Raw genomic sequence first — 9,868 nt, 5'->3', positions numbered from 1 at the left:
GACAAACATTAACTGGGCATTTCCTACCTACTGCTAACTGCTAAGCACTTCATATAGATCATCTCTTTTGATTTCATATCCCCTATGAATATCCCTACTTCATAGATATGAAAAGAGGCCTGTAGAGAATACGTTGCATGAATGTTTGAAGGGTTTTTTCTCATATAAATGAACAAAATAATCTGTCATTTGGAGAGTATGCTTAAAATAAGAAGCCAAGAAACATGATTTTAATGCATTACTAAGGCATGTTTTTTGGTCTTGAGGAAGTCTATGGGCCTTGGCCTCTGTTATTTTTCCATCTCTGAAATAAAACAATCCTACTGTGGATCCTTCAACTTGGACTTCCTGCTACCCACTTACTAAGTGAAACTGGCCAGCTAATGAGGCAATGAGATTACAGCAGATTTGAAATATCGAGTGTAATGTAAAGACATGCAAAATAATGCATGTCTATTTCACTCTACAAATACAACCATTCCACATTTAAGTGAGTTAAGGTAGAGAGAGGTTAAGAGTGTTACATTAGTAAAAAGTCCACCATATAAAGAACAAACTTATGGTTACCAAGGGGGTAGGGTGAGGGGAAGTGATAGCCTGGGAGTTTGGAATTGACAGGTATACACTGCTATATTTAAAATAAATAACCAACAAGGTCCTACAGTATAGTAAAGAGAACTCAGCTCAGTATTCTGTAATAACCAAAATGGGAAAAGAATTTGAAAAAGAATAGACACACATATATGTATAACAGAATCACTTTGCTGTACACCTGAAACTAACAACATTGTTAATCAACTATACTCCAATATAAAATAAAAATTAAAAAATAAATAAATAAATTAGTTGTGATTCATAGTTGGAAAAAAAAAGGAAAACAAAAGAAAAAAGTTTCCACCATATGGAAGGAGTGGGCAAAACTACCCCTCCTCCACCTCTTAGCTCCTGCAATACAGAAAGAGTTTCTTTCCTAACACTTGTGAATGCTATCTAGTCATAAGTAGCAGATGCTGCAGAGAAGGAAAGAAATAAGCTTTTATCAACTGCATGGGGCTGGGAAAATTTTTCCCATGACCTCTTGATGGATTCTATGGGAATCCATTCGAATTCTTCCGTTTGCTATAGGAACACTCTACGGCAATTTGAAACCCTTATGTGACCATATTTAGTGAAAGAAGATACCTTCTGTGAGAGATCCCTGAGTTACAGACATTGTATTAGAATTGTTAAACAACAATAACAATAACGTTATTGTGGAATGAATGAATGGCAGCTACATTTTACTGAGCTCTTACTATGTGTCAGGTTCTAGTCTAAGTATTTTGCATGCATCAACATTCTGAATTCTTATCATAGGTCTTTGGAGGTAAATATATAACTAACCTCATTTTACTGACAAGGACTCAGACACAGAGAAGTTAAGCAACTCACTGGAAATCATAACTGCTAGTAAGTGGCAGAGCCAGAATTTTAACAAGGGCAGTTGGCTCCAAGTTTTCCTCTTCATCATGGACGATTAAGTGATCTAAGTTGGGCAAAGTGACTTCTTCAGACTCTCTATCTAACTACATAAAAAACTAACAGGCAGATTTTTTTTTTTTCCTGAAAGCCCAGAAATCAAGCAATCATTAGCACAGAACTGCCTTATTGTCTTCCTATTAATCTGTTTAAGCATTAAACACTGGTTGTTTTGTTGAAATTTCCTGTTTACTTACTTTTCAGTGAATGGGATCCTCTTAGTAGGTCCTGGTTTTGTAGGAAATTGTATGAACTGAAATTCCTCAAAAAGAGTAGAATCATGTCATCATTATCACATACAGTGATACCATTATTAGTTATTTGAAATGACACATTAAACTAAAGAAATCTGTTTTATTTTCTTCTAACAGAAAAATCCCTGTCTTCCAAACAGAATTTGATATATGACAGACTATAGTGGAAAAGAATGGAAGAGTAATTAGAATTATTAAAACACTTAAACATGCAATCTAAAATCCGCTCATTTCTCTACCTTAACTAATAGAAAATATTGAAGAAGCTTGTATTTATAACTATGCAACTAACAAGTGTTCACACAGCAAACAGGCATAATTTTTATGGGGAACGTAACTTAACTTGTTTAGATGTTACTTGCTACATGCTTCTCATGAAATATTTATCTTAACCAAAATGATACTACTACCCTGGACAGCTTAAGGTTAACAGAGAATAGAGAAAAGCAAGTAAGTTTATCCAGTATGAGGTAAAAAAAAAAAAAAAAAAAAAAAAAATACCATGTAGCCATGGCATAAAAAGAAAGAGTGAGGGGGACCTTCAAGATGGCAGAGGACTAAGAGGTGGAGATCACCTTCCTCCCCACAAATACATCAAAAATACATGTATATGTGGGACAACTCCTACAGAACACCTACTGAAAGCTGGCAGAAGACCTCACACTTCCCAAAAGGCAAGAAAATCCCCATGTACCTGGGTAGGGCAAAAGAAAAATGAAAAAAAAGAGACAGAAGAATAGGGATGGGACCTGCACCTCTGGGAGGGAGCTGTGAAGGAGGAAAAAAGTTTCCACACACTAGGAAGTCCCTTCACTGGCGGATATGGGGGTGGGCAGGGGGGAAGCTTCAGAGCCACAGAGGAGAGCACAGCAACAGGGGTGCGGAGGGCAAAGCGGAGAGATTCCCGCACAGAGGATCAGTGCCGACCGGCACTCACCAGCCCGAGAGGCTTGTCTGCTCACCCGCCGGGGCGGGTGGGGGCTGGGAGCTGAGGCTCGGGCTTCGGAGGTCAGATCTCAGGGAGCGGACTGGGGTTGGCGGCGTGAACACAGCCTGAAGGGGGCTAGTGCACCACAGGTAGCCGGGAAGGAGCCTGGGAAAAAGTCTGGACCTGCTAAAGAGGCAAGAGACCATTGTTTCGGGGTGCATGAGGAGAGGGGATTCAGAACACCGCCTAAATGAACTTCAGAGACAGGCGTGAGCTGTGGCTATCAGCAGAGACCCCAGAGATGGGCATAAAATGCTAACGTTGTTGCTGCAGCCACCAAGAATCCTGTGTGCAAGCACAGGTCATTATCGACACTCCTCACCACCCCAGGAGCCTGTGCAGCCCGCCACTGCCAGGGTCCCGTGATCCAGGGACAGCTTCCCTGGGAGAACACATGGTGCACCCCAGGCTGTTGCAATGTCACGCTGACCTCTGCCACCGCAGGCTCGCCCTGCATTTGAATTATAACTACTGTACCCCTCCCTCCCTCCCACTCGCATGAGTGAGCAAGAGCCCCCTAATCAGCCACTGCTTTAACCCCCTCCTGTCTGGGTGGGGAACAGATGCCTGAGGGTGACCTACACATGGAGGACGGACCAAAACCAAAGCTGCACCCCAGGAGCTGTGCAAAGAAGAGAAAGGGAAATTTCTCTGTGCAGCCTCAGGAGCAACAGATTAAATCCCCACAAGAAACTTGATGTATGCTGCATCTGGGGAATACCTGATTAGACAACGAATCATCCCAAAATTGTGGTGGTGGACTTTGGGAGCAACTGTAGACTTGGAATTTGCTGCCTGTGACTGATTTGTTTCTGATTTTTATGTTTACCTTAGTTTAGTGTTTAGCACTTGTTATCATTGGTGGATTTGTTTGTTGGTTTGGTTGCTCTCTTCTTTTATTTATTATTAATTATTAAAAATTTTTATTTTAATGATTTTTAAAATTTTATTATTATTATTATTTTCTTTCTTTTTTTCTCCCTTTTCTTCTGAGCCATGTAGATGACAGGGTCTTGGTGCTCTGGCCTGGTGTCAGGCCTGAGCCTGTGAGGTGGGAGAGCCGGGTTCAGGATATTGGACCACCAGAGACCTCCTGGCCCCATGTAATATCAGTTGGTGAGAGCTCTCCCAGAGATCTCTGTCTCAATGCTAAGACCCAGCTCCACCCAAGGGCCAGCAAGCTCCAGTGCTGGATGCCTCATGCCAAACAAATAGCAAGACAGGAACACAACCTCACCCATTAGCAGACAGGCTGCCTAAAATCATACTGAGTTGACAGAGACCCCAAAACACACCACCAGACACGGCCCTGAACACCAGAAAGACAAGATCCAGCCTCATCCACCAGAACACAGGCACCAGACCCCTCTGCCAGGAAGCCTACACAAGCCACTGAACCAACCTCACCCACTGGGGGGCAGACACCAAAAACAACGGGAACTATGAACGTGCAACCTGTGAAAAGGAGACCCCAAACACAGTAAGTTAAACAAAATGAGAAGACAGAGAAATATGCAGCAGATGAAGGAGCAAGGTAAAAACCCACCAGACCAAACAAATGAAGAGGAAATAGGCAGTCTACCTGAAAAAGAATTCAGAGTAATGATAGTAAAGGAGATCCAAAATCTTGGAAATAGAATGGGGAAAATACAAGAAATTTTTAACAAGGACCTAGAAGAACTAAAGAGCAAACAAACAATGATAGCACAATAAATGAAATTAAAAATTCTCTAGAAGGAATCAATAGCAGAATAACTGAGGCAGAAGAACAGATAAGTGACCTGGAAGATAAAATAGTGGAAATAACTATTGCAGAGCAGAATAAAGATAAAAGAATGAAAAGAATTGAGGACAGTCTCACAGACCTCTGGGACAACACTAAATGCACCAACATTCGAATTACAGGGGTCCCAGAAGAAGAAAAGAAAGGATTTGAGAAAATATTTGGAGAGATTATAGTTGAAAACTTCCCTAACATGGGAAAGGAAATAGTCAATCAAGTCCAGGAAGTGCAGAGAGTCCCATACAGGATAAATCCAAGGAGAAACATGCCAAGACACATATTAATCAAATTACAAAAATTAAATACAAAGAAAAGATATTAAAAGCAGCAAGGGAAAAGCAACAAATAACATATAAGGGAATCCCCATAAGGTTATCAGTAGATCTTTCAGCAGAAACTCTGCAGGCCACAAGGGAGTGGCAGGACATATTTAAAGTGATGAAAGGGAAAAACCTACAACCAAGATCACTCTACCTAGCAAGGATCTCATTCAGATTCAAAGGAGAAATAGAAACCTTTACAGACAAGCAAAAGTTAAGATAATTCAGCACCACCAAATCAGCTTTACAGCAAATGCTAAAGGAACTTCTCTAGGCAGGAAACACAAGAGAAGGAAAAGTGCTACAGAAAAAAAACTCAAAACAATTAAGAAAATGATAATAGGAACATACATATTGATAATTACCTTAAATGTAAGTGGATTAAATGCTCCAAACAAAACACAGACTGAATGGATGTGTTTTCAGCCAAAAGACTGGCTGAATGGATACAAAAACAAGACCCATATATATGTTGTCTACAAGAGACCAACTTCAGACCTAGGGACACATACAGACTGAAAGTGAGGGGATGGAAAAAGATATTCCATGCAAATGGAAATCAAAAGAAATCTGAATAGTAATTCTCATATCAGACTAAATAGACTTTAAAGACTAGTATAAGAGACAAAGAAGGACACTATATAATGTTCAAGGGATCAACCCAAGAAGAAGATATAACAGTTATAAATATTTATGCACCCAACATAGGAGGACCTAAATATATAAGGCAAATGCTAACAGCCATAAAAGTGGAAATCAACAGTATCACAAACATAGTAGGGGACTTTAACACCCTACTTTCACCAATGGACAGATCATCCAAAATGAAAATAAATATGGAAACAGAAGCTTTAAATGACACATTAAACAAGATGGACTTAAATGATATTTATAGGACATTCCATTCAAAAACAACAGAATACACTTTCTTCTCAAGTGCTCATGGAACATTCTCCAGGATAGACCATATCTTGGGTCACAAATCAAGCCTTGGTAAATTTAAGAAAACTGAAATTGTATGAAGTATCTTTTCTGACCACAAGGCTATGAGACTAGATATCAATTACAGGAAAAAAAACTGTAAAAAATACAAACACAAGGAGGCTAAACAATACACTGCTAAATAAGCAAGACATCACTGAAGAAATCAAAGAGGAAATAAAAAAAATACCTAGAAACAAATGACAATGAAAACACGATGACCCAAAACCTATGGGATGCAGCAAAAGCAGTTCTAAGAGGGAAGTTTATAGCAATACAATCCTACCTCAAGAAACAAGAAACACCTCAAATAAACAACCTAACCTTACACCTAAAGCAATTAGAGAAAGAAGAACAAAAAAAACGAAAGTTAGCAGAAGGAAAGAAATCATAAAGATCAGATCAGAAATAAATTCAAAAGAAATGAAGGAAGTAATAGCAAAGATCAATAAAACTAAAAGCTGGTTCTATGAGAAGATAAACAAAATTGATAAACCATTTGCCAGATACATCAAGAAGAAAACGGAGAAGACTCAAATCAACACATTTGGAAATGAAAAAAGAGAATTAACAACTGACACTGTAGAAATACAAAGGATCATGAGAGACTACTACTAGCAACTATATGCCAATAAAATGGACAACCCATAAGAAATGGACAAATTCTTAGAAAAGCACAGGCTTTCCCGAGACTGAACCAGGAAGAAAGAGAAAACATAAACAGACCAAACACAAGCCCTGAAATTGAAACTGTGATTAAAAATCTTCCAACAAACAAAAGCCCAGGACCAGATGGCTTCACAGGCGAGTTCTATCAAACATTTAGAGAACAGCTAAAAGCTATCCTTCTCAAACTCTTCCAAAATATAGCAGCGGGAGGAACAATTCCAAACTCATTCTACGAGGCCACCATCACCCTGATACCAAAACCAGACAAAGATATCACAAAAAAATGAAAACTACAGGCCAATATCACTGATGAACATAGATGCAAAAATCCTCAACAAAATACCAGCCAACAGAATCCAACAGCACATTAAAAGGATCATATACCATGATCAAGTGGGGTTTATCCCAGGAATGCAAGGATTCTTCAACATATGCAAATCAATCTGATACACCATATTAACAAATTGAAGGATAAGACCCATATGATAATCTCAATAGATGCAGAAAAAGCTTTTGACAAAATTCAACACCCATTTATGAAAAAAACTCTCCAGAAAGTAGGCATAGGGGGAACCTACCTCAATGTAATAAAAGTCATATATGAAAAACCCACAGCCAACATCATTCTCAATGGTGAAAAACTGAAACCATTTTCTCTAAGATCAGGAACAAGACAAGGTTGCCCACTCTCACCACTGTTATTCAGCATAGATTTGGAAGTGTTAGCCACAGCAATCAGAGAACAAAAGAAATAAAAGGAATACAAATTGGAAAAGAAGAAGTAAAACTGTCACTGTTTGCAGATGACTACTATACATAGAGAATCCTAAAGATGCTACCAGAAAACTACTAGAGCTAATCAATGAATTTGGTAAAGTAGCAGGACACAAAATTAATGTACAGAAATCTCTTGCATTCCTATACACTAATGATGAAAAATCTGACAGAGAAATTAAGGAAACACTCCCATTTACCATTGCAACAAAAAGAATAAAATACCTAGGAATAAACCTACCCAGGGAGACAAAAGAGCTGTATGCAGAATACTATAAGACACTGATGAAAAAAATTAAAGATGATACAAACAGATGGAGAGATATACCATGTCCTTGGATTGGAAGAATCAACATTGTGAAAATGACTATACTACCCAACGCAATCTACAGATTCAATGCAATCCCTATTAAACTACCAATGGCATTTTTCACAGAACTAGAACAAAAAATTTCACAATTTGTATGGAAACACAAAAGACCCTCAATAGCCAAAGCAATCTTGAGAAAGAAAAACAGAGCTGGAGGAATCAGGCTCTGTGTCTTCAGACTATACTACAAAGCTACAATAATCATGACAGTATGGTACTGGCACAAAAACAGAACTATAAAATATAGATCAATGGAACAGGATAGAAAGCCCAAAGACAAACCCACGCACATTGGTCACCTTATCTTTGATTAAGGGGCCAAGAATATACAATGGAGGAAAGACAGCCTCTTCAATAAGTGGTGCTGGCAAAACTGGACAGCTACATGTAAAAGAATGAAATTAGAACACTCCCTAACACCATACACAAAAATAAACTCAAAATGGATTAAAGACCTAAATGTAAGGCCAGACACTATCAAACTCTTAGAGGAAAACATAGGCAGAACACTCTATGACATAAATCACAGCAAGATCGTTTTTGACCCACCTCCTAGAGAAATGGAAATAAAAACAAAAATAAACAAATGGGACCTAATGTAACCTAAAAGCTTTTGCACAGCAAAGGAAACCATAAACAAGAGGAAAAGGCAACCCTTGGAATGGGAGAAAATATTTGCAAATGAAGCAACTGACAAAGGATTAATCTCCAAAATATACAAGCAGCTCATGCAGCTCAATATCAAAAAAACAAACAACCCAATCCAAAAATGGGAGGAAGGGCTCCCCTGGTGACACAGTGGTTAAGAATTCACCTGCCAATGCATGGGACACGGGTTCAAGCCCCGGATTGGGAAGATCCCAAATGCCGAGGAGCTACTAAGCCTGCATGCCACGACTACTGAGCCCGCATGCCACAGCTAATGAAGCCCGTGCACCTAGAGCCCATGCTCCGCAACAAGAGAAGCCACTGCAATGAGAAGCACGCGTGTAGCAATGAAGAGTAGCCCCCACTCGCCGCAACTAGAGAAATTCCATGCACAGCAACAAAGACTCAACACAGCCAAAATTAAATAAATAGATTTATTAAAAAAACCCAAAAAACAAAAATGGGCGGAAGACCTAAATAGACACTTCTCTAAAGAAGATATACAGATTGCCAACAAACACATGAAAGGATGCTCAACATCACTAATCATTAGAGAAACGTAAATCAAAACCACAATGAGGTATCACCTCACACCAGTCAGAATGGCCATCCTCAAAAAATCTACAAACAATAAATGCTGGAGAGGGTGTGGAGAAAAGGCAACCCTCTTGCACTGTTGGTGGGAAGGTAAATTGATACAGCCACTATGGAGAACAGTATGGAGGTTCCTTAAAAAACTAAAAATAGAACTACCATACAACCCAGCAATCCCACTACTGGGCATATACCCTGAGAAAACCATAATTCAGAAAGACACATGTACTCCAATGTTCACTGCAGCACTATTTGCAATAGCCAGGACATGGAAGCAACCTAAGTGTCCATCAACACATGAATGGATAAAGAAGGTGTGGCACATATATACAATGGAATATTAGTCAGCCATAAAAAGAAACGAAATTGAGTTATTTGTAGTGAGGTGGATGGACCTAGAGTCTGTCATACAGAGTGAAGTAAGTCAGAAAGAGAAAAACAAATACTGTATGCTAACACATATATATGGAATCAAAAAAAAAAAATGGTTCTGATGAACCTAGGGGCAGGACAGGAATAAAGACGCAGATGTAGAGAATGGACTTGAGGACACTGGGAGGGGGAAGGGTAAGCTGGGACGAAGTGAGAGAGTAGCATTGACCTATACACACTACCAAATGTAAAATAGATAGCTAGTGGGAAGCAGCTGCATAGCACAGGGAGATCAGCTTCGTGTTTTGTGACCACCTAGAGGGGTGGGATAGAGAGGGTGGGAGGGAGACGCAAGAGGGAAGGGGATATGTTGATATATGTATCCATATAGCTGATTCACTTTGTTATACAGCAGAAACGAACACAACATTGTAAAGCAGTTATACTCCAATAAAGATGTTAAAAAAAAAAGAGTGATACTTTACTGTTCTACCTAAACTTTTTCTTTAATGTGACTAAAGATAATAGGGTTCAGACTTCAGATACCATTCACTATTCTATTGTATAAGAGTTGAATAATACCCATGAAGAAATGTG

Source organism: Eschrichtius robustus, chromosome 3, assembly GCF_028021215.1.
Source record: "Eschrichtius robustus isolate mEscRob2 chromosome 3, mEscRob2.pri, whole genome shotgun sequence".
NCBI classification, from domain to species: Eukaryota; Metazoa; Chordata; class Mammalia; order Artiodactyla; family Eschrichtiidae; genus Eschrichtius; species Eschrichtius robustus.
This window is presented reverse-complemented; position numbering follows the sequence as displayed.